The sequence below is a fragment of the Suricata suricatta genome, chromosome 2, assembly GCF_006229205.1.
Source record: "Suricata suricatta isolate VVHF042 chromosome 2, meerkat_22Aug2017_6uvM2_HiC, whole genome shotgun sequence".
Lineage (NCBI taxonomy): Eukaryota > Metazoa > Chordata > Mammalia > Carnivora > Herpestidae > Suricata > Suricata suricatta.
The window spans coordinates 60,000,282-60,026,147 of NC_043701.1; the positions used below are offsets into that span (position 1 = coordinate 60,000,282).

The window sequence follows — 25,866 nt, forward strand, 5'->3', positions numbered from 1 at the left end:
AGTACGTCACTTGTAGTCCTTTGCCCTCATTTTCTGTTGGTCGTTTTTGAATTGTGAGAGCAGCCAAATCAGTATTATTTTTGATCAGATCATTCCTCTCCCACTCCAGCCTCGTTATGGTACATCAATGGCTCCCTATTGCCCTTAATCTAGGAACCAAAAGATCCGCAGAGCTCTGCGTGGCCCCTGGGCCTCCACCTGCTTCTCTAGCCTCGTTGAGGCCACTCTCCGCTTCCTTCTGCTCCGCCCCGGCCACACTGTCCCTGCCCAGTGCCGTCCATCAGATCTCCACTCAGACATCAGGTCTTCCCAAAGACCTTGACTGAGCCAGCTCCCATCGCCACACAACATACTCTAGGAATCCACTCATCTCTGCTTCGATGACTTTCCAAGGTGGATATTTTAGGTTCATGTATGTCTCCTGTGGTCAGCTATCAGCTTCATGAGGTCAAAGAAGGGTCTATTTTGCTGATATTTCATTGTTGTTGTTTTTTTCACCATTATATTTCTGGTGCCCAGTATAGAGCTTGGCAAGTGATGGACACTTAATAAACACTGGTTGAGTGTATGAGGTGATGAATAAGTAAATGCTGTCTGAGGACAGAACTTGATTCTATTCTGTTCACCAGTAGGTCTTCCGGGCCTAGAACAGTGCCTGGGCCACAGTGAGTCTCCTTAAATATCTGTTGAACATGTCCATGTTTTCCTAACTTCTCAAGGACATAGACAGTACGGGAGAGTGTAGGGTTAGGTTAATTTTTTTTTCCTGCAAATACCCTATCATATTCATTAACTTACTGAGTTAGAAGGAAGCCTATAACCATGATTTTTTTTTATATTGGCAAAACATATATAACATAAAATTTACTATTTTAACAATTTTGGAGTGTACAGTGGCATTAGGTACATTTGCTTCATTATGTGAACGTCCCTGTCACCCATCTCCAGAACTTTCTCATCATTCTTGACTGAAACTATTCGTGAAACACTAACTCCCCATATAGACATGCAGTTTTCCAAAACTCTATGTGTTTGCCTTAGAATCTTTTCTTTCCAGCGTGTTACATAGAAGTTCAATGTGCAAAATAGGTAAACATAGCTGCTTTTGCTTCTTGAATAGGGTTGGATGCCTCTCCTTCCTCTCTTTCATTCTGCATCATGTTGGTGGTAACATTATGTGGAGTTGTGGGACTGGGATACTCAGGGGAAATGAGTGTGCTGCCAAGGGCCACAGATGTCCATTTGCACAGCCATGAGTGAGGTCTCATCTCCCCCAGTTCAAACCCAGAGGGTATCTTTATTTCCTCCTTCTCCGCATTACTGACTTCTCTGCACAGACACACATACATGTGTGCGCGCGCACACACACACACACACGGGTATACATTCACAGTCACCCTTCCGAGACCATGAGCTGCTTAAAGATTGGGATCACGGCGGACTTGTCCAGATTCCCAGAGCTCTGTAATGCTTGCTGACAGAGTGTTTTCCACTCTCTCCATGGGAAACTTCCCCAGTTCAGCTTTCCTCTAGGAAGGAAGTCTGACAACCTCACCAAGTGGTGCATTTCATGGTTTAACCACCAGAGACCTTCTTCACCACGTTGTTGAGAAGTGTAGCCAAGACCACCTGCGTCAGAAACCCCTGGGGCCGCCTCCGAAAAATGTGGATTTCCAGGCCCTGCCTACACGTACTGAGTCAGATGCAACCTTCCCCGTGTTGTAGGTACAGTGTTATTTTATATGCCATCAAGTAAATCTTCTGTATTTGTTTGGTTTGTATTTAGAAGTTTTTTAAACGATCTGCTCTGTAACATTTTCAGGACCTTCATTTAGTCGGTGACAGTTTAACTAGCCTCCTTTATGCTTTTTCTTCCTGGAGCAAAATAGGCACTGTTACTTTAATTGTCTCTAGTAGAACTTATTTTAAAACGAAGTCTGTTCCCCTTCGATTATAGGCACAGAAAAAGAACCAATAAGGAAGAGATTTAATCTAAGATTTCCGGGGTGCCTGAGTGGCTTAGTTGGTTAAACATTCCACTCTCTCTTTTTTTTTTTATTAATGTTTATTTTTGAGAGAGAAAGAGACAGTGTGAGCAGGGGAGGGGCAGAGAGAGAGGGAGACACAGAATCTGAGGCAGGCTCCAGGCTCTGAGCTAGCTGTCAGCACAGAGCCCGACATGGGGCTTGAACCCACAAACCGTGAGATCATGACCTGAGCCGAAGTTGGATGCTTAACAGACTGAGCCACCCAGGTGCTCCATCATGCCACTCTTGATTTTGGGTCAGGTCATGATCTCACAGTTCGTGGTTTAAGCCCCACGTCAGGCTCTATGCTGATAGCGTGGAGCCTTTTTGGAATTCTCTCTCTCTACCTTGCTCTGCCCCTCCCCTACTTATGCTCTTTCTCTCTCAATAACTAAATAGAGAGAAATTTAAAGTTTCTGTTATATTCACAACACACTGACTCTATTAGATAGGGCAAAGTTAATTGTTGTAACAAACCCCCACGTCGTAGAAACTTCACTGGGTTAGAACTCCTTTCCCATGCTGGGAATGCAGACCATTAGTGTGGATGGAAGGATCTCTACTTGTTACCCTTCAGGGACTTACATTGACACAGGCCATGCCACATGACTTCCAAAGTCATATGGGGCATTGACATCCAGCCAGTCGTAGAGAGATGAGGGATGGGAATGCCACTTGTTTCTGCAACATCTGGGCAAGGAAGTAATCCAGATTAGCTCCCTTACATCGCACGATCTCACCTAGGGAAAGGGGGGCTGGAAGGGCAGACCCTGGACAGGGGCCCTTCCCCATGGCCACTCTGCATGGCACGGGGGACATGGCTCTCCGGGAGAAGGCTGGCCATTACTGCACCCTGGAATTCGAGATTTCTATTTATAGGAGTTGCTCCCGTTAAACCACAAAATGTGCCATGCGTGTAGAATAAAACATTACAACACTGTTTGTGACAGCATGATTGCCCGTGCCCAGACAGACAGCAAGATGACATGTATCCATCATGCTAGACATGAATGTGATTTGCTCACTCGCAGATGTCCGCCCCGCCTACAAGGTAGTGAAATGATGATGTTCCTTGAAACAGTGTTAAGCTTATGGGGGCAGTCAGTCTTCCATCTTTTTCTCGTGACTGATCAAGGGCTCAGTGGTTTCACTTCCCTGAAAGGAAAAGCAGAACAATCGGGTTTACCTCCAAGTCTCCGATCAGAGTGGATCCCTGCCCTGCCCCCACCCTGACATTTACGAGATCCTGGAGTTGGCCCCAAGTCCCAACAAGTGTACTAGTCTTGCAAGAGTAAACTGCACTTGATGCTACACTTGGGGCTAGAAGGTAGGACCCTGTGTCCCTGGAGCCCCAGCCAGGTAGGCTGCCCTCTGGTTGAGGTACTGGTTGAACCCGCTTCATTCTGGACCATACGCTCTGCTTTTTGGAATGTATTTTGTTTCAGAGGCCACTGAAGTGTAGAGAACTGAGTTTCAAGATGATTTGGGCTTTTTGCCCCTGCCAAGCTGAGTTAGGCTGCTGGGTGACAGGCACACCCAGGGAAACCAAAGATAAATGCCAATTTTAATAGGGTCATTTGCTTATCCTTTTCTCTCCAGTTAATAAGTATGAATGGACCCCGAATTCAGTCCAAGGATCATGTCAAAGGCAGGAAGTTGAGAGAAAAAGAAGAGTTGGGGTGGGGGTGGTAGGAGGTTAGTCCATGATTATGATACTACTGAGGTTTTGTGATGAGCAAAGGTTAGAAATAAGTTTGTAAATCATCATTTCAAAATGGTAAAAGCACAAAACAATTTTATGTGCCCATAAACACGTAATAGTGCCAGTGGATAAATACATTGTTACATGTACATCAAGGTTTTCACATTTGATGTCCTAAAAAGTATTTCTCCATCATATTGATTTTTTAAGAGTTTAAACAGGAAATAGAATCATCAGAGTGGATAACAGAATTGGCTTGAGGGTCAAATGCCTGGCATTTTAATGTCATCTGCCTTTTGCTGTATTATCAATTAAAGCCAGTTTTTAGAAATCTACCCCATGGAAACCAAAGAGTCATATTAGCATTTTTAATGTCCTCATGGTTATGCCAGAGCAGAAACCGAATGAGACTGTTTTTGCTTGCTGTTACTTTTTACCCCACAGCGTTTGCAATAACAGATTTTCAGATGCATGTGCAATGTTATGGGTTCTCATTATAAACCAAACCGAAGAAAAACAAAAATCCTGCAAAGTATCCATGCCAATCAATTGTTCAATTTCCTTTGGAGCAATTAGGAAATTCATTATTTTTCCATGAGTGGCCAAGGCAAATGTTCACATTTTTGAATTATTGAATTTTTTAACATTATACTTCTGCACCATTGAACAACTTTTATTGTAATTGATTTATTGTGTGTTCTATGGCCTTTGGGCTTCTGTATTTTTTTTTTAACCTAGATATCATTTCTCTTTTCTGAAGGCTACTTTTAAATTACATCAGATCTCATCTTGACCTTTTGACTTAGGGCTGGTTTTATTTAATAGGATAAGTTGATTGTATTCTGGTTAAAGGAAATTGAGTTGTTACTTTGTTATAGGAAAAATAATCCTTAGCAATGATGTATTACCCCATTCTGTCAACCTAGATGCATTTCAGAGTGATGAAAGCCCATTGACATAGTTGTCAAAGCAAGAGTAATGAACGTAACAAAAGCTCATTCCCTAGAAATGTTTGGCATAATTGGTGACACGGTAATGCAATTAATACGTAGTCTTTTGGTGGTCTTTGCAAAGGCTCAGGTTGCAGTCATCCCAAGGAGGTTAAAAATGAAGCAGCGTGCTATCACTAATACACACAAGCAAAGACGAAATAGTTTTCCCCACACCATGTCTGTGGGAAACCACAGATATGCAAAATTACATGTGTGTTCTTTTCAAGACACTTTGCGCTGAACTGAATTATACTAAAAACAATTCAAGTTTATCAGAAGAATCCCATTCCTTGGACTTCATTTTAAAATCTATGTTCAAAAGCATCTTCTTCTACACCATACCCAGTAGTATTTTCAGACCTGCTTCTTTGGCGAAACATTTTGAATAAAGGAAATTCTTGGCGAGGGGCATTGGAATGATAGTGCAGTAGGTGTTGCTGACAGGTGGAGACTGCAGGCCACGGGAGATGCTTCGTCTGCGGTGTGGGGGCTTCCTGCTGACGGCCACTGAGTCCCTCCATGTGCACACATCCTTCCTGCAGGTCTCAACCCGTGGCCCTCCCTCCTGCCTCCCAGATCCTATGACCATTGGCTTCCTCACTGCTTCCTATCCACCTGACCACCCTTTCCAACAGCTTCTTCTGCTGCTGCCCTCCCTGTAACTCTCAGGAGCACCCCGTCTCCATGTTCATCCTGGCCTCTCTCGGAAGCCCCTGGGGGGAGGTAGAAGAGGCACAAGTTTTGGATTGACTCATAAGTGGATGTTTTACTTGGGAGTCATGGGAGTAGGGTCATTTACTTCACCTCTTTGTGCCTCAGTTCAAGGGGATGATGATGATACTTACAGAATTGGTGTCACCTAAGCTACACACAGGGCCTGAGACACAGTAGTAGCCCATAAAAGGTGAGGTCTTTTTCTCCTCCTGGTAAAAGTTATGGCAACTTCAATTCTATGGACATGTGTCTTTAGTCAGTCCACTTCCCAATAGTTAGCGGTAGCCCGCAGTCATCTGTGATAGAGAGTTTCAGCAGTAGCTCCACAGCATCGGGCTTGTAGGTGCTTCAGACACGAGGAGTGCTGCCAAGTAGTTGGGGTGAGGTTCCCCCCAAAAATCTTGGTTCAGTGAACTAACGCACTCTGAGTTTTTGTGGACTTTGCCCTACACAAAAATTCATTTTAGAAGAGACTTTAAGAAGGAAAGACTGGGCTACCCTTTTGAGTTGCAGATTCGCCTTGTTTTGTTTATTTGGGGGTAAAGGATAGTGGTGGGCTTTGGCCAGCACCCCAGGAATGTTTCCATTCCCAAAGGAGATATTTGTAGTTGCAACACTGACAAAAGCAGACAAATAACTATGTATGTTGGCCGAGGCGTTGATCTTGAGTCCCAGGGCACAAATCCATTACTCTGGGCTCAAAGAGGTGACACACTCCCCCCGGAGTGAAGTTGGCTTAAAATGACCCAGAAGCAAAGTACTCCGTTGGGCAGGGTCTGATTCCCCAAGGCCCAAACTGATGTCAGACATTAATGCTATAATGGGGAAGAGAAAGGCTGACCCAAGGTCCACATCCCTCGGTGGGAGGGGCTTCCCTCATGTCAACTATGGTGCTGGGCTAAGCCACCTGCCTGAGCTGCTGGGCAGGACCAAGAAGCAGAGAGCCAAGCTGCCCTGGGGGAGAGAGATCGTGGAAAGATGGAGAGCCGGCTAGGTGAAGGGGGAGGGCGGAGAAGGATCCACATGCCAACCTGATCACGTTTCACTGGTAAAGATGCACTCATGTATTTTTTTTTAATGCTTTTTTAAAATTTATTTTTGAGAGACAGAGAGAGACAGCTGGAGCAGGGGAGGGTCAGAGAGAGAGGGAGATACAGAATCTGAAACAGGCTCCAGGCTCTGAGCTAGCTGTCAGCACAGAACCCGACGCGGGGCTCGAACCCACGAACCGTGAGATCTGACCTGAGCCGAAGCCGGTTGCTTAACTGACTGAGCCACCCAGGCACCCCGCATGTATTATTCTTTTATCTTCATTAATATTATATCATATTCTTGTATCCTCATTTATATCTTCATGTATATATTCTTTTATCCTCTTTTATCCAGTGTATTGAAAGGTATATATTAAATATTCCATATGTTTGTTGGATTGAACTGTTATTATAGCTATAACTTCAGGAGAAGGAGACACAGAATCAGAAACAGGCTCCAGGTTCTGAGCTGTCAGCACAGAGCTGGCATGGGGCTCTAACTCACAAACTGCGAGATTATGACCTGAGCTGAAGTCGGACGCTTAACCAACTGAGCCACCCAGGTGCCCCCAAAGAGGTTTTTAAATGTGGGAACTAGGGGCGCCCGGGTGGCTGAGTCAGTAGAGCATTGGACTCTTGATCTCAGCTCAGATGGGGAGGTCAAGCCCCATGTTGGGCTCTGTGTTGGACATAAAGCCTACTTTAAAAAAAAGTGAGAACTAAACAGCAAGTGAAGAAATCCTTCATTACTCTAAAACTGTTTTGATTTTTTTTTTCTTTCCTAAAATTGGTTTTAATTCCAGGGAGGAATCATTAACCTCAACAACAATTTTTTTTGTCCTAATAAAATGTCATTGCATCAGATGCAATGAAAATCTATAAAGAGTGGTTTTACATGTCATTAAGGTAAAAGTCTTTGCAGTTTAATACAAAAAATATTGTATAATGCACGTGTAAACAAACACATCTGAGATGATTGCACATCTTTTTTATTTTATTAACGGAATCACTTTGCAATTCATAGTTGTCTTATGTTTCAATGCAGTCGGGAGTTTCTGAATTGACACTTGTTTCTTCTCTCTGAAAGGTTTCTTCAGAGGGCTGATAGTATGACTTCTGTTTCCAAAACTCCAAAGTCCTAAAAGCCACAATCCTCCCTTAGAAACCCTGGGTGACACACTGAATTGGTTGTCTAAAAAAATGAAACCTAATGTGCTCAACTGACGATTGTCATCTTCCCCTGTCCATGCTGTCCTTTTCTGGCTAATTCTCAGCTGGAGTATCTGCATAGGAAACATTCAGGCTGAGGAGTGCAGGGGGATTGGAGCTGGTTGAGCTCTGAAACTGTCTATAGCTGAGCTTTTGTCACAGTCCACTGGGGCCCCTCCCCTTTGGCTGTTCCCACCATCTCTTTAGGACCTTCATTGAGAACTTGGGGTGCCTTCCAAACAAAGTCAAATGAATTCCTACTATCCTACATGAAAAATTTTTTAAGTTTATTTATTTTGAGAGAAAGAGAGAGAGAGAGAGCGACAGCAAGAGAGAGCACCCAAGTGAGAGAATAACAGAGACAGAAGGAGCGAGAAAGAATCCCAAGCAGGCTCCATGCTCTCGGTGTAGAGCCTGATTCAGGGCTTGAACTCACGAAACGTGAGATCATGACCTGAGCTGAAATCAAAGGTCAGACACTTAGTTGACTGAGCCACCGGGCGCCCCCTAAATGAAAATTTTTAAGAATTGCAACAATAATAAGGTAGCCCACAGGAAGGAAGTGTTTTAGCCTCACTGTATAAGTGCATGACCAAAAACACCTTTTATTTCCTGAACTGGAAACAGGGAGCAGACATGTTGCTTTCAGCTGGGTTGCATTAGAGGGATGGCCACCAGAATTATTTTTAGTCACCTCTCTGCTGTCTCCTTTGATTGAAACCAGCAGAGATGTGTTTTGGCGACTCTATTCATAATTTGTCTTTCCTTGCAGGGCTCCCCTGGTAGTTGTGTTTCCTATCAGGGAGGCAGTCGGAGTTAATGTATTGACAATCTTCTGTGATTGACGATGAATGTCTTGTTAACATTCCCCCCACTGTTTGACCCACAGGACTATGCTAAGAAGACTTTTGGTTTAAAGAATTAGAAGAACAACTTTTTCAGACAGGAAGACCTTCTTCAAAGGTAGGGATTGGTCTTCTGAAAAGGATTAAGTTAGTAAAAAGGGAATTCTACTGTTAAATGATCTGACTCTGTAATATTGTTGCCATAATTAATAGTTTTCAATCCAAAGAGTATGATGAAAGATGGGGGGTAGGAATATAGATGCGAAAACATTAGTCATACTGCTTGTCCAAGAGGGTGGATCAAATACACAGAGAGAGAAAGCCAGTCCTTCATGTCCTTCCATAGTAATGAGAGTTTTGTGTTACTAAATAACACATCATAAACTTTAGCAAATAGACAGCAGAGTGAACGCATTGCTAGTAAGCACTATGTTTCTGGAGGAATTAAAGGTTGAAAATGCTAAGGTATCATTTACAAGAAAAGAGTCTCCTTTTGATTCAATCACATGTCAGAAAAATCTCCTGAGAATATACTTATCCGAACATGATTTTTGTTGTTGTTTCATGAAGTCCAAACAACACAAAAGTCTGTTTGGAAAGTTGAAATATTACTTTGATATGTGCTTTCTGCTTTGTACCTCAATTTGCCACCCCCACTGCCCACCACTTTCCCATTTCAGTCAGAATTATCAGCTCTAGCATGGTCTCTTCCCGGCCTGTGAGGCCTTCTGAAAAGCCATCTATTATAGTATTGAACTTGATGAAGGGTATCTCACTTGGAGATCGGGAACACAGTTCTGAGAACTCTGTCTCGTAAGGAATTTATGAGAGCGTGATTGTTCAGACACTTAGTCCTCTGCCTCATAGGTTTTATTTAACAAGTAAAGAAACTCTCATGGACTCTAATTATGAAAAGCAGACTTTCTGCAAGATTTTGAGGTAGGAAAATCTTGCAAGCATGTTGTCTCTTGTCCTTGAGAAATGCCTAAATTGATCCATTCTGCTGGAGAGGAAATGACTCATGCCTCAGTTGACTTTGCTTCCATTGTGTTGTATTAAAACTGGCCTCATAAACTAATTACTATGGTGTTCCAAAATACCACCAGAAATCCCCAACTTGGTAGCCTGGAAACTAAGAACGTTGCTTTGTAAATCAAGAGCACATATTTTAATTTCATTCTGCTTGAAGAGCTCTTGAAAAGTGAAAATTAGTAAAGGCTAGCAAAAGTGCCAAGTTGGATACGTACGACCAATACCAAAAGAGTTTAGTTTCGTATTGGTGGCTCTTCCGAGTAGTAGAACTTCCCTTCATTAATGTAAAATGACTTACTTTATAAGAGTTTTGATATACCTATACACACCTTCTCCAAAAAGTGTCTGTGCAATAACGTCTACAGGGGAGAGCAACGGAAGAGCAAGACCTGTCCATTCTGACAGGGACATGGACGTCTGGATATGGCAAATCACAGTTGTTAGGAATTAGGAACTAATAGTAATGGCATTAAGGAAAGTAGCCTACAATAAATCACTAGTATCAGCAATAAATTATGGCATGTTCTTCTGTAGATTATGTATTGTGTGTACCTAGGAGAGACAGAAAGACAGCAAGACCAGGAGCTTATTTGTAAATGGTGGTTTCGAGTAAAAGGGAAAATACATGAAGATCAGGCAAGTGAAGGGACCACTGGGAAGGAGTGTGTGTTGCTTTTGAGGGGGGCGGGGTAGAGTTCCATAAAGGGGGCTCTCCTACGTTCAAGGGCACTCTCATGTGGTTTCTAGGGAAGTTTTCCTGGCTAGATGCACAGTTTTCTCTTTCATTCATTGTGTGAGAGTTATTTCACTTAAAATCTTCAAGAGGAACAAGTGAAAAGGTTGAATTCTACCTTTAGGAGTACATTCTTATCATTGATCTTTTTGGCTAGTCTTTTGTTAGATGACTGAAGTGAACTTGTAGTGGTCAGGCTATATTAGAGCTGCTGAAATATCTCATTTTATCTTTGTGAATGATTTAATCTGGTTGAAACTAAATACTGAGTGTCTTCCCCATTTCTTTCCCTTGTCTCCCTGAAACAAAGGCGCCCTGAAACTTCCCCAAATTCTGAAGCACTCTTGTATTCAGAATGTCCCCCGGCTATTCAAGAATTCAGCCTCTGACATTAGAATAAGAAAGTTTTTTGTAGCTACTTAGGGTTTTCAGTAGTCTTTCCCACGTTCGCTGGTGTGCTGTGGTGTCCGCAAGATATGAATGACCCCCGCTGTGGCTTGTGAACCCCCACTTCCCTTCTCTCCGGAAAGTGCTACCCTTGCTGGTTGATATCCAGTCACGCAGAGGCCAGTCACGTAGAAAAACCATGTTCACCTTCATCATTAACGGTAGTGTGTAAATTCTCTCCAAGGAGAAGAATTCTCTCCATTTCTTCTGCCTTGCTGGAAAACCTCGGGCTAAAATGCAGGACAGCTTGGGAAGCCTGGTGGCTCAGTCGGTTAAGTGTCCACCTTCGGCTCAGGTCATGATCTCAACAGTTCAGGAATTCGAGCCTCACATCGGTGGGTCTGTGTGGACAGCTCAGAGCCTGGAGCCTGCTTGGGATGCTGTGTCTCTGTCTTTCTGCCCATCCCCCACTCACACTCTGCCCTCCCTCTCTCTTCCTCAAAAATAAAAAATGTTAAAAAAAAAAGTTTAATGAAGGACAGCCAATGGTGGAATTCCAGCAAGTGAGTGAGAGTGAAGAGGGGGAAGGCCCCCCAGATCACTCTGTGGAACTGGCTTCCGTGCTGGCATCTGTGTTAACATGGTCCTGGTTGTAACTATGATAAGTCTGAAGAATAGTGCTCTGCTCTACCTCAAGGCATGACCCATTTGGCGAGCTGTATGAAAGGAAAACCTGACAGGTTATGGTAGTTATAAATGATTGGATTTCGTTGAGGTTTCAAAAGCTGTTCTTCCCCTTGGACTCACCATACTAACTTTATAAAATTATGCATACACATTAGGAGACTGGTATTTGTCTTCTGAGTAGATAATAGAACGGATCATATTAAAAAGACATTATCTTATAATTAAGTTGATTTGTGAATGTGCATCAGTATTTTGTTACGAAGCACAAAATACTCTTTGAAGATAAAGAGATCTGTCGAAGGGCACCTGGGCGGCTCAGTAGGTTGAGCGTCCCACACTTGACTTTGGCTCAGGTCGTGATCTCATGGCTTGTGAGTCTGAGCCCTGCCTCGGGCGCTGTGCTGACAGCATGGAGCCTACCTGAGATTCTCTCTCTCTCTCTCTCTCTCTCTCTCTCTCTCTCTCTGCCTGACCCCTGCTTGTGTGCACTCTCTCTCAAAATAAATAAATAAATAAATAACTTATAAAAATAAAGAGATCAAAATTGGTCCTCCAGGATCACTGTCCAGCTAGAAGTTTCATCTCTTGTCACTGGACACCAGGCAACGTTAGGAGACAGGTCATCCACAGAGGGAACACCCACCTCAGGAGACCGGAGATGGAAAGCACATGGATAAGAAGTCCCCAGGGAAGTGCAGGGCTGACAGAAACCGAGGATCTCAATATAAGCACAGGATCCTCACCTCCTGATTATTTTACGTTGGCTAGAATTGATTAAGAATTTGGTCACCTAGAAAACCAGAATGATCTTTTCTCGTACTCACTGCCTTCTTCCCTCTTCCCCCTGACCTATGATGAGGACCAGCTCCAGGTTTCAGCGCGGGGCCCACAGCACTTGAGACAGTAGCACACGTGGACAGACCTTGCCTTGTGATCATGGCTGACCTGGGCATGGACTGATGGCTCCGCACCAGAGTGCAGTGTTCCTGGAAGCCAAACGGGAGAGAACATTCCGTTTCTCCATCTGGCATTCTCCACAGCTTTCCATTACCACACGGAGCCTGAGTAACACCCCATGACCTGTGGTCAGGTGGAAACATATTGCATCTCCACCCAGTGTTTCTGTGGAGAGGCTGAATTATAATACACGTCCCGAGGTTTAACTCCGAGTGGCATTGGTGATGGAAATGCCTTTATTGACTATGTTCTTTCTACCCCTTGCATCCTGACCATTGTAATTCACAGGGGACACCACTACCATTCTTCTCTGGAAACTCACCCTAGACTCCCTCCTACTTACTATCCTGGCTGATCAGTCTGAGAGCTGTCTCTGAAGGCTCAGAAAGGTACCCAAAGAAGGCCATAGGCATTCTTTTGTGGGAGGTGGTGGGAGGGGACTAGCAGACAAGGGTGGGAGACAGGTGAGAAAAGTCCCATCGTGTTTGTGTGGCTGTGACAGTCATCCCAGTTGCCAGTTGAGGGAACGCTGCAAATGTCCTGCATTCTTCCCCTCTCCTCCACTGTGGTCTGGTGGGGAGAAAGATCTGTTTTGGATCTGGAAGGAGAAAATTGCCCGGGTCACTCCTGTACAGGAAATGTGTAGAGACTTAGTGCTGATGCACCAGAGGGTTGGTGCGGTGACCTTTGCAAATAGCTCTTTGCAAACACTTACTGGGTCAGATTTGTTCTCCCTGGTGCGCTTGTGGCTGAGTTTTAATGTTGAAAACACTTTGCTTTAAATGTTTAGAGCCAGAGCTGGTGGTGAGGTGAGGCCAGATCAGAGGGCCATGGACTTTAACTTGGGTGCTCACTGAAACGACCAGAACCTAGAACTGTGCCCCTAGGGAAGGGGTCACTGCCCTGTGACCCTTGTTCTCAGCAAACGCAAGCTCTACTGCAATAACTCTGCCCCTGGGAGGAAGCCTATTCAAAATGATAATTAGAAATGGCATCCCTCAGGGCGCCCAGGTGGCTCAGGCCGTTGAGCGTCCAACTTCGGCTCAGGTCATGATCTCATGGTTTGTGGGTTCAAGGGCCACATCGGACTCTGTACTGATCGCTCAGAGCCTGGAACCTGCTTTGCATTCTGTCTCTCCCTCTCTCTCTCTCTCTGCCCCTCCCCTGCTCACCCTGTGTCTCTCTGTCAAAAATAAATAAACATCAAAAAAAATTTTTTTTAATTAAAAAAAAAGCAAGGGCATCTTCTATTCGTTTAGAATTATGATCTTTATGTTGGGCAATCTCATGCCCAAAATTAATGTTTACTGAACGTTGTGGGCCACCACCTGCCCAGTGGGAGGACACCAGAAAGCCATGGTGTTCGGGCCCACAGACTCTGCACACACAAAGGTAGAGATGTGTGCCTGAGCTGCGGGTGCTTCTATCAGGCCCCTTCCTTCCAGCAGCTGGGCATTTCATCCCTGGCTGCTTTTGGAGGGAGCCGAATCCTGACAGGATGGTTATCTAGGTAACTACCCGGGAGGAAAATGAAGCCCGGTGTAGAGCAGGAAGCCCGGCCCAGGCCCCTGCTGCGGACACAGTATGTTGCTGTCACATCTGACTGCCTGCACAAATAGATGCTCAGGCTATTTTTTTTTTTTTTGCTTTGCTTTGTTTTGTTTTATTTTGCCTTTCACGACAGCATCTGTTTTGCGAGGCGAAGAAAAACATCTCTTGCGAAGCTTTGCATTTTCATATCTGCAGAAGGCATTTCTACAGCTTTTGTCTGACTTGGCTGGTCTGTGAAGCGTCTTTGTTTCTGGTTGACTGTGGCAGAAAGCAAGTCCATAAACTAGCACGAAGACAGGAGAGAATGATGGCTATTGAAAGAGTCGAGTAGGATATGGTGCATGGGGCCGGTCGTGAAAAGGGTTTTGTCTCTGACGGCGCGGTGCAAATCCACATTCATATTGCTGCCTGCGCGTTCGTTAGCATGCACGGTTAGACAATGGGGCATGCCAGCCGACGTGGCGGTGTTGATTAATGCATTCCTTGAACGTGTTGATTAATGTGTTCCTGCTGTGCGTCCTGAGCCGAGACTGCACCTGAGGTGTGCAAGATGGGCCCCTGCACTGGCGGCTGCATGGCTCACACGGGCTCATTTGCACCTGGGTCTTCCGTGTGTATATTTCACACCAGGGCCGTTCTGAACACCACAGATCCAGCCGACTTCTTACGGAAATATGGTCCTCTCTCCAAAGCGTGCTACCCTACCATCTAGCCAGAGACTTTATAAACTACAAAGTTCATAGAAGAAATGCCCTTCCGGTTGAACAAATGCTTGATGCCATCCGCGTGTCCGGGGATGATCCCACCCTGTTATGTCATGTTTGTTGTTCTCAAAGTTTTTGTAAAGGGAGAAGGCGGAAAATACTTGGAGAGCCCAGTTTCCCCTTAGGTAATACAGGAAGAGATATGCAGATGGACTGTTAGATACATGCATGGTGAACCTGGCATCTCGTTTGGACACACCCTCTTCCTAGGGGCAGGGATTCCCTCCAGCCCAGTGAGGGTAATTCCCTTTCCAGTGGGCTTCCTTCAGGGCAGTGACTTTTCTTGCAGTATTAATGGATTTCCACCAAGCGACTTATTTTTTCCATAGAAGTTGTTTCCAGAAGGGCTTATCTTGATGGGGCTGTGCCTGGCTAATGGTTTGAAAAAGATGTGCTTGTAAAATTTTGTATTTGATTAGTATCTTTTACTCTTTCATTTGAGACATAAGTATTATATCGCTACTTTGAAAAATTTCCAGCTGACCCTAGAATTCTCAGCAAGATGGCAAAAATGATGAGAAAGGTGTGTTCTCAAATGATGCAGGAATGTCTGAATGTAGAAGAAATGGTTCAGTGGTGTTGCCCGCTGTTGCTTGAGGGCTCCAGCTATGAGGCATTTTTTTTAAATGCTTATTTACTCTTGACAGAGAGAGAGCACACATGCATGAGCAGGGGAGCGGCAAAGAGAGAATGGGACAGAGGATCCGAAGCAAACTCTGCACTGGGAGTGGAAAGCCCGATGTGGGGCTCAAACTCATGAACTGTGAGATTTTGAGCAGAGCTAAAATCAGATGCTTAACAAACTGAGCCACTCAGATGCCCCTAGGAGGCATTTTAATAGAAGGAACCATCAGTGCTATTGAGAAAAACTAGTTTCAATTTTGGAAAAAGCAAAGCGAACATGTTCACCCTGACCCAGTGGGGCCTTATGTATTAGAGAATTACCATAGGAAACTATGATTTACAGAAGTGGCAAAGTCACCAGTATTTATCCCATTTAATTAATTGCATGAGATTAATGGCAAAGGATGGCATTCTGAGATTTTCAGGAATAAGACTTGAGTGAAGATTCTTTATTCCATTTAGACTTAGTAGTGACAAGACCATTCTTAGTCTATTTTGGCAGTTCATAGAACACATGGCTTCTATTACTTGCTTCATGACACCCAATCCCCAAGATACTATGTTTTAAAAATGCTTAGTTATATTTGTCTCGAAAGGAATATCTGTTGAAAATAAAGAAGTAAAATACTGAATCACTCCCTTGGCGTTGGTATACATATGCTTCTTGTTTCAAACTCGAGGGACACGGAATATGTGTTTAAATCCTTATAATGATATGGAAGACATGTTTGGGAAAACTCACCGATTTGATTTTCAGAGAGCCTTTAATTATATGATATGTTTCAAAGAGAAATGCACCAAAGTAACTAAGAGGGGCTTCACATTTGTGATTAGACATGCATTTTCTTTAGTGTGTTTGAATTCCATAAGAATTGAAGGGTAAACAAAGAGAAGCAGCGAACATGATTAATCCGTTTTTCTGCAAAGCTTTTGATACTGTACTGAATAAAAGCTTTGCTGACAGAAGCTGTTAGCCTGGTGAAGGAGAGGCCGTAGGCACAGGTGATGAAAGGGGAGAATGGAAAACAGAGAGCAATCCACATGGCGGAGAACATGGGAAATGGTTTCTGCAAGTTTGTATTTATTTTGTTGTCACGAAGCACTGAGAACATGTAGTTAAGGTAGTTTCTTAAATGGCTTTGTTCCCCCAGGGAAAAGAAAAGAAAACAAAAACAAAAAAACTGAGAAAGAATTTGATGAATTAAATAATTCAAAGGACCGGGAAAATATATCTAAGTTCCAAGTGTCCTGTAAAATATCTCTTTGTTACATACCATTTCCCTGTTTTAGGGAATCCAACTACAAATATGGTCTAATATAAAAAAAAAGTCTTCAAGTTGCTTTGTTTTGCAAAATAATAAATTATTTGAGTGGTATGTATTTTTGAAGGCTCTTAAATGTGTTCGTGCCATTGAGGGGTAGGGAAAAAATAAATACGTCTTAACCTTGTGTACCTTCCTTGGTACTCAGTTCATGCTCTGTAAACATTTGCTAAATGAAAATGAAATACCTGTTACAGACCCAAACCAGAAATCATCCTTAAGGAAAACTTTCTCCTTCATTTTCTCTCTAGGTCTTAAAATGTGTTGCTGATAGTTGTTGGTCACCCAGAGCCACTTTATGGGAAAGCAATGGGCATTTTCATTTTCCTGAAAACAACCCTTTGAACACTAATATTTTTCTTCTGTAGAGCAACCCACAAATTCAGTAAGAAAGCAGATTTCAAATATGTACATTATAATAGACTGATTCTGTTCAAATTATTTTTATTACTGAAATATAACTGCCTTGAGCCAATAAGTGTTGGAGTGAATATGGGAAGGACCTGGAAAGATCTTCGTTCTAAAGAGTGAACACCTGAAAGGCTTTCTTTTATAAAACACATTCCCCTCAGCTGAGAGTCACATATAGCTCTTCACAATTAGAATGTGCAGTAACCACGGAATGGCCTATGGGGCCATTGCCGATATCCAAGCCTAGAATCTCACCACTTTATGGAGAGTAAATCAAAGTTTATTCTGAAGTGACTTAGGCTTCATTAATACAAATAAAATATGACTTATGAGACCTACATATAGTAGTAGGTCTGGTGACCATCTTCATTAATAAACATTATTGATTGCTTTTTATATATAGGGAACCATGGAACCATGAGAGGTTCTGATAATGCACCCTGCATTATAAAATATGAGTCATGCGCTCAGCAAGCATACTCTTCAGTTATACACATATAAATAGACTGTTCATATGCACATGGATGTAGTAGGAACACACAGAAAAAGAAAGCAGAGTCGTATTATTGACTGTTAAATATACAGACTAAAAGTGCTCTGGGAAATCAGAGTGGTGACCAGTTACTAGATGGAGATTGCCAAAGATTCAGGCTGATCTGAACTTGAACTAATCATTAAAGGAAGAATGTTTCTAAAACTAGTCCAGAAAAACGAAATTCAGTGGGGGAAATGGCCAAGTCTTGAGCAGAGGAGGGAGAGAAGTATAGTCTTTACATGGCAAATAAAGTAAACCACTTTAGATCAGAAAATAGATCTAAGAAAGGAGTGGCTGAAAGTGACTTTGGAGAGTTGTTCCTTCCTTCCTTCTTTCTTTAATGAATGAATCCACATTTGTTCATTCATCCATTCATAAATGAGCTACTGTACTGCAGACATGATCAAAGCAAACTACGTGAATTGCGATGTGGTGTAATTAGCCCCAAAAGGGTAAACATTACATATATGTATGTATGTATGTATATGTATATATATATAAACGTTACATATATGTACATGTATGTGTGTGTATATATATGTATGTGTGTGTATATATTTATGTATATGTGTGTATGTGTGTATATATATATGTGTCAAGGTGTAATGTTGATACAGAGGCCAATAGGACAGCTTTGCAGGCAAATTCTTGAGGAAGAACAGGACGAGCTGGCATCTTGTAGGCAGACGTGGACAAGGACATCCAGCTGTGGGAAGAGGCACAGTAGACACGACTAGAAGCCTTGTGGTCGCCACACTCACTTTAAGTGCACTGGTGTGACCCAAGGTGAAGACATCAGAGGTACTGTAAAGGCACAGTGGAGAGTATTATCTGGGCCAGGAGTTTGGGATAGCTTATGGGAGCTCACGTAAGGATCTTGAGTAAGGGAGTCACATAATCAGATCTGAGTTTAGAACGCATACCCTGGAGACTGGATGTAGCATAGATGGGTGAAACAGGAAACCGAAAACCCACAGGAGGCGAGAGGCGACAAGCTAGAGAGCCTGACATAGAATCCCAGTGGAGAAGACACTTTACAGTATATTGAATGGGCCTATATGCCAGTTAGGAATGAGAAATGACCTCCGGCTTGAGAGGTTGGGTGGATGGCAGTGCTACCAGGCAGAACAGAAAAGGCAGAAAGACATTGAGAAGATAGAGTTCTTAGATATGCTAAGTCTGAAATGTGTGCTTGTGAATATACTGCACTGCATTTGAATTATGTTCAGTTATAAACCTGTTATGTTCTTGAATGAGATGTGACATCTGCCCAACCATTGTTTTGAGAAAATTCACTTGGCATCAGTACTTTTGGAAAATTTAATGAAAGCCCAGGAAAGGTAGAGAAAGCAGGTGGGTGAGTAGTCCTGGGGTGGGCACCTGAGGACAGAGACCCCAGAATGAGGAGAGTGACAAGCGGACCTGCCAGGAGTCATCGCCTTTCATTGTCTTGTTTAAATTTCACCAAGCTTTTGCCCCGTTGTTGCATGAACACGATCTTCGTGGAGACATCTCTGCCCTACGTGGGTTTCATCTCTGGCACTCAGAGACCTGATTCACAGCAGTGATAAGTGGTCATCCCAGTTTGTCCCCAGAATTAGTATGCTTGTTTGAGGAAGGGAGGGTGGTCTCCCCCAGACCACATGCAAGAAGAATTAATACCATCAATCATGTCCAAGAGAAGAACTAGCTGTAGAAACTAAAAGGTCAAAAACTCTTATTAACCGAAAGACCTAGCATGTACACAATTCAGACTGAAATGACTTTCTCAGAGAGCGATCTGAACAAAGAAAATTTTGCCAAGGGCAAAACTGAAGACAAACAGTACATAGCATTCCCAAGGGTCACTGGAAACATTTTTTTGAAGCAGTAACATGGGACAATATGTCATTATTACTAAGCAGACAAATTTGAGTCCAGTGTGAGGGGAAAGGCCTGCATTGTTTCTGTTTCTGTCCTTGTTATGTCCGTGGTGGTGGCTTTGTTTGTCCCACGGTCACTGTTCAGAAAGGGTGTTCAGTTCAACACATGCCAAATGACTGAGGTGGTATTTCCATGAAACATTTCCATTTTAATAATTCTTTCATATTTGTAGATGAAAAACGGCTTAACCCTAGGGCATGTGCTAAGATGAATCACGAGGCTCAGAAATTTTGTCCTCAAGTGATGCGTTGGTTGCGGAGGGAATTCATGTGTACTCACGGACAAATTCTGGCATAATTAATGCCTCAAATCACAATTTTAAATGCCCAAATCATAATTTATATTCATAAATTTTTTATTTTGAGCTCCTGGGTAATCAAAACCCACACCACTGTCCATTCATCTTCTATGCAATCAATCACATGGAGAAGAGCTATGGATTTTTAAAAATAGAAAAATTACCTAATTTTCCTTTTATTTCTCATCAACATGGGATAAGCAGAGAAAGTCCTTAAATCTGACATGTCACTCCTTTCATTTAATCCAGAATCGTGGCGTGAGATGACCAACAGTCATGTGGGTCATGCCTGGGGGAGGGAGCGCCCAGCTTTCTTCTTTATGCAGCTCTACCGTGTCCAGTGTTGCGGCTAATGACCCCCTGGTGCCTCGTACCCCTTCCTCATTAGTTCCTGTTCTAGAAGTCACATTGGTGACCCATGTGGGCCATGGAACCTATTTTCTGGAAAACCACCTAATACTTTAACATTTTTCTGTCAATTTGTTCTGTGGCAAAGCGCTTCTGATTTGTTTTCCACATTTTACTCGCCTCGTTTCCAGTCTGGCTGGCCCATAACACACTTTGGCATCTGGAATGACACTACATTTATCCTCGGTCAGTAATTTGCTTCCTGCAAAAAAGGAATGGAGGAGGTTTGTTAGGATATACCATGGCACTCCTTTTTAAATTGTTCAGATGATACAGAATTCTGTGCAAGTAATGTTAGAGGGTTCGTTACAATTTAAATTCATTTTTTTAATCAAAAGTATGCTTCCTCTTATTGGCATTATACAGCTTCTTCATTGTAATCAATGTTTTACATCTATTTATAGACTATGGAGAATTTTCTGCAGTTCCCTTTTTTATTTTTATAAAGAATTATTTTTCATGCAAATTTATGAGTCACTGAAATCTAGTTCTATGAAATATACAGTTCAATGGAAGTCCAGTTTGTTTCCTGAGTAAAATGTAAGGTAAAATAGAATTTGTTTCCTAAAAAGGAGTTTTTGTTATGAGCTGACAGTATTACATTTTGGCCAATAGTATTTGAACTTAAAGACAATATTTTTTGGGGCGCCTGGGAGGCTCAGTCAGATAGGTGTCCGACTTCAGCTCAGGTCATGATGTCATGGTGTGTGGGTTCGAGCCCCATATCAGGCTCTGTGCTGGCAGCTTGGAGCCTGGAGCCTGCTTTGGATTCTGTGTCTCCCTCTCTCTCTCTGCCCCTCCTCTGCTCATACTCTGCCTCTGTCTCTATCTTTCTCTCTCAAAAATAAATAAGCATTTAAAAATTTTAAGAAAAAAAGACCATTCTTATTCTTGCCTGTTCGCCAGCATCACAGATCTGCTGGTTCGGGACAAGCCATCGGCACAGTGCTCACGGACTAAAACGCTTAGAAGATTAAAAAAAAAAAAAAAAAAAAGACCTTGTTGTCACTATTAAGCTTCTATTGAGTCATAAAGCGTTTTAGTGCCACAGAATGAACACCATATTTCAATTTTACAAAAAATTTAAAGAGAAAAAAAAAACTCTATGCTGTAAGACCAGATCGGATACAAATTTTATTTCCTCCTGCCTGTGTGCCCAACCAGGGTAGACTTTGGCCATTCTTCTCCGAAACTACTCTTGTGACCTGTTCCTGTTTCAACGTTGCCCCGAGGTGACCATGACCTTGGAGCAAGTCATTTTCTGGAAGGGTCTCAACATACCCAGAGACACGTTGATCTGATGCTTCTCCATTTTGTTTCCTATAGGTATGCCATGATGGCCTTTTTAGAAAACAGAGGTTTCTTGTAAAAATAGCATCTGAGATCCACTAAGGCCATATTCCATAAAGACAGATTAGTTTAATTTAATATATTTTAATGTCTTCCCAATGGTGATGGCCCTTTTTCAATATTTAATAAGGTAAAATTAACACAATGTTACAATAACAGTTGAGAATAATCAAAATATGTGCTGCAGTGTATGTGTGTTGTGTGTGTGTGTGTTTGTCTTGTTTTGTTTTTTATTTTGAGAGAGGGAAAGAGAAAGAATCCCAAGCAGTATTAAATTTGTGCACAGTGGAACTGAATCTTCCCACTAAGACCTGTTCTGAAAACCATTACGGTTGACTGCAGAAACAGTCACCACCTAGGAGGCTGACCAAGCACCAGGCCTGTTCTGAGCTCTGTCCACGTCATTCTCTCAGTAACTGTTCCTCCTCACTCTATAGAACGACTGAAGTTCACACAGCCAGGAACACACAGCCCATGAATGGCAGAGCAGAGATTCAAACCAGGATAGTCTAATTCCAGAGCTGTGTGCTTCACCACCACACCTCTGCCCAAGCAGAAGATGTGCCCGCCAGGGTGCTTAATTAGTTCATAAGGGAAGCCCTTGGCCTTGGAGCTCTGGTCAATGTGCTGTGTGTACATGACAAAGAAGGTCTCCTATGGAAGTCCAAGCTGTTGCCCTGCTGCCCGTTCACATCAAATAATAAATCTGAAGGCTGTCACAGCTGTTACACCACACCTGTCATTCTAAATATCCATTGCACATTCGTGCACCTTACATAGAATAAATGTCTGCTATAGAGAGAGGAAGAAAACCAAAACACTGGGCCAAATGACGCAATATGGTTGGAAATAACCTCCCTGCGGCAAGGTAGCTTAATAGCACCTTCACTATGTGGCTGGTCATATCTGGAAAGAAATGTTTTTGGAATTTTAGTGGCGGTGCAGTTTGCTCACAGGCATGACATTTGTCCACACTAATAGAACTTGCTTTGTGTCCCTTGTCATTCCCTGACCTCCAGCCACACCTTTCCCTTCCTAAAAAAAATTTTTTTTAATGTTCTTTATTCATTTTTGATACAGAGAGAGACAGAGCATGAGAGGGGGAGAGGCAGAGAGAGAAGGAGACACAGAACCAGAAGCAGCTCCAGGCTCTGAGCTAGCGGTCAACACAGAGCCTGACGCGGGGCTCGAACCCACGAACGTGAGATCTAACCTGAGCCAAAGTCGGAGGCTTAACCGACTGAGCCACCCAGGCGCCCCACCTTTCCCTTCCTAGAGCTCTTCCCCAGGAACCTCTATATATGGGATTTCAAGGGTGGATCATTGTCTGCTGCTTCTCAAAAGAAGTGACCCGAGGGGTTCTGGGTGGCTCAGTGGGGTAAGCATCTGTCTCTTGGTTTCAGCTCAGGTCATAATCTCACGGTTTATGAGTTCGAACCCCACGTCAGGCTCTGTGCTGACAGCCTGTAGCCTGCTTGGGATTCTCACTCTCCCTCTCTCTCTCTGCCCCTCCCTCTCAAAAATAAATAAATAAACTTAAAAAACAAAAGGAGAAGTTACCTGATACCTGTTTTAGATGTGACTTCCTCCTACTCCTTTTAAATAAACTTAAAAAACAAAAGGAGAAGTTACCTGATACCTGCTTTAGATGTGACTTCCTCCTACTCCTTCCCTGGCTCCTTCCCATCCTGACCTAGTGTTTGGGTTTTAATAGAAGAATCTAGAAAATATATGGCCTTGAAGATCTAAAGGAAGGAAGTTATGTCATCCCATTAGACCCAAGTCGTATAATCCCACGCTGAGCTTTTATCCATGTTGGACAGGGAGGCCCGGTCCCACAGATCCCTTAAATCACTACACAGTAAAACCATCTACTCATAAATCTCCCGCTTACTTAGATTTTAATAATCTCAGTGATGACTTTGAGACAGTGATCATGATAAACATGTACTTTTTAATTTAAATATGATCACCAGTCATAAAGTATCACTTTGCAACATGTGTTTTATTTAAATTTGTATTTCATTTTATTATCTCTTTATTTCCCAGTGATTCATTATGAATATTATTTACCTTTTTCTGTATCCTAATTAAGTTTGTGTAAAGCCAAAGCCCTTATTCCTCTCCCCTGATTCTGCTCTAGGAACATTGGCCCCTTGATGTCTCTCGAACAAGCTAGGCACACTCCCACCCCAGGGCCTTTGCAATGTGGTTCCTTCTGTCTGTTACATTCTTCCTATAGCTTGCTACTTCTTCTTCTTGTCTTTGCTCAAACTCCACTTTCTGGTGAGCTAGTTCTTGGCCCTGTGGTGAGCAAGCGTACCTGGGCATGCATATACCCACACACACGCATACATATGCACACATACACACACCCTTTGGAACCCCTACCTCCCTCTCTAGTTTTATTTTTTTTCCTTTGTAGCACTTACTACCTAGCAATCTGTGTAATTTACAATTTGTTTTGTTACTATCTGTCTCCTTCACTGGAGTATCAAGTCTGTGAGGGCAGGAACTTTTGTCTCTTGCATTCATTAATGTGTTCCAACACCAAAAACATTGCCTGGCTTGTCGTGGAGGCTTCATTTGCTCAATGAATGAATGAATGAATGAATGAATGAATGAATGAATGAATGCTTAAGGAAATCTAAAGTTTCAGCCGTTTGTGAGATAATGCGATTCATCAGCTGAGTAAATCCTGCCTTGCTTTTGTGTAACAGTGACTTCCCAAGGTTCAGAAATGTCATAATGTAGACCTTGGCTTACTCACATTTTCTGCTCAGCTGGAGGAAAGGGTAGTGTGGCTTTTCATTGTTAAATGCGGAGGTGGAATTGGAAAACAATGAAAAAAAATGTCCCTCTCATTTTCTTGGAGCAAATGAACAAATCTAGCATTTGTTTTTGGGAGAACAAATGCTCTTCACAAAGAACAGAAACTGTTCCCCAAATCTTTGAAGTGTGTCACTGATCCTTTAACCAGTAACTAGAGAAAGCGAGGACCCTAGTGACAAACACAGGCTTTGTTGGGATGAAAGCTAATCATAAGTTTACAAAAACTGATTGGGCATTTGCCTTGTGACTAATTCCTGGCAGTGACACAGAGGAGGCTCTGAACTGGCCCAGCCACACATATTTTAAGTAAAGACCCTTGTCCTCAAAGACATTCGATTTTTGTGCCTGGTGCTCTCTTTTAGATTAAAATAATGTATTGCTCAAGATATCAATAACATTAAGGATTCTGCCAAAGACAGAATAGTTTGTAGACAGACAGAGGGAAGCAGATTATTTGGGGAGAGGCATTATCATTTTTTGGTTTTTAGAGGGATTTTTTTTTCTATAATTCATTTAATTTGCCCGTTGTCAAACCACAAGAGACTTTATGAATTAGAATAATGTTCTTAACAGCCTCCCAATCACTGGGTCTGTGTTTTGTGGTATGAACGTTGAAGCTAGTGTGCTTCCTATCAATACAATAAAAATCTTTGTGAACCCCCCACGCCCGCCCTGATGCTGCCTGCACATGGCGACTTCAGGATGCAAGGAGCACCCCCCCCCCCCGCCTGTAACCTCCCTATCCCTTAAAAACATACCCCAGTCTGCTGGCTAATACCTAAATTTCTGCCAGAGCTGGTTTCTTTGCTTCCCCTTTTTTAAAAAATTGTTTTGGATGTGTATTTATTTTTAGAGAGACAGAGCACAAGCGGGGAAGGGGCAGAGAGAGAGGGAGACATAGAATCCAAAGCAGGCTCCAGGCTCTGAGCTGTCAGCACAGAGCCCAACACGGGGCTTGAACTCACAAAATGCAAGATCACTACCTGAGCCAAAGTCAGACGCCTAACAGACTGAGCCACCCAGACGCCTCCTTAATGCATTCACTTCTGTATTTATTGTGCTGCATTCCTTCAATCACATATCAGAGATGGGGGGGAGCAACCTGCATCGCCTAATAGTCTCCCATGTGCCAGAGACTTTAAGCTTTGCTTCCTGCCAGAGTGAAACCTCAGGGGTCTCATCTGTAGGCAGTGCCACAGTGACACCATATTTCAGCTCTTTCTGGGGAAAGATCTCAGGATATCCCATACCAGAGGGGAAAGAGAAAAGCTAGTACCCGTGAAAGAAGTATACAACTGGAAAATACAATTGAGAAGCTTCTGCAGGTTCCTAACTTTCTAGAAATCCAGTCTTGGCCACTAGTTGCAAGAATAAAAGGCTGCTGGGTGCTTGAAAACCTGTGGTTCTCTCACTGCCTGGGTTCTCCATCCTTCTGAAGGCTTTGAAGCGTGTGAGAGGGCCTCAGGCAGACGTGGAGGTTCCTGTCAGTAACCCTGCGAATCAGAGTTAGCCTTGACTTCTTGCAAACCACA

At 43.0% G+C, this 25,866-nt stretch overlaps 1 protein-coding gene across 18 annotated transcripts in view; it reads left to right on the top strand.

The window, feature by feature from the left end:
- The window catches only part of NRCAM (neuronal cell adhesion molecule), a 282,358-nt gene that overhangs the window by 129,544 nt on the left and 126,948 nt on the right, over positions 1-25,866 (top strand). For all 18 annotated transcript variants that reach the window (XM_029926953.1, XM_029926994.1, XM_029926962.1 and 15 more), the window contains exon 3: positions 8,565-8,638. The gene's annotated coding sequence lies outside the window, so the exon portion shown is untranslated. The remainder of the gene's footprint in view (positions 1-8,564; positions 8,639-25,866) is intronic.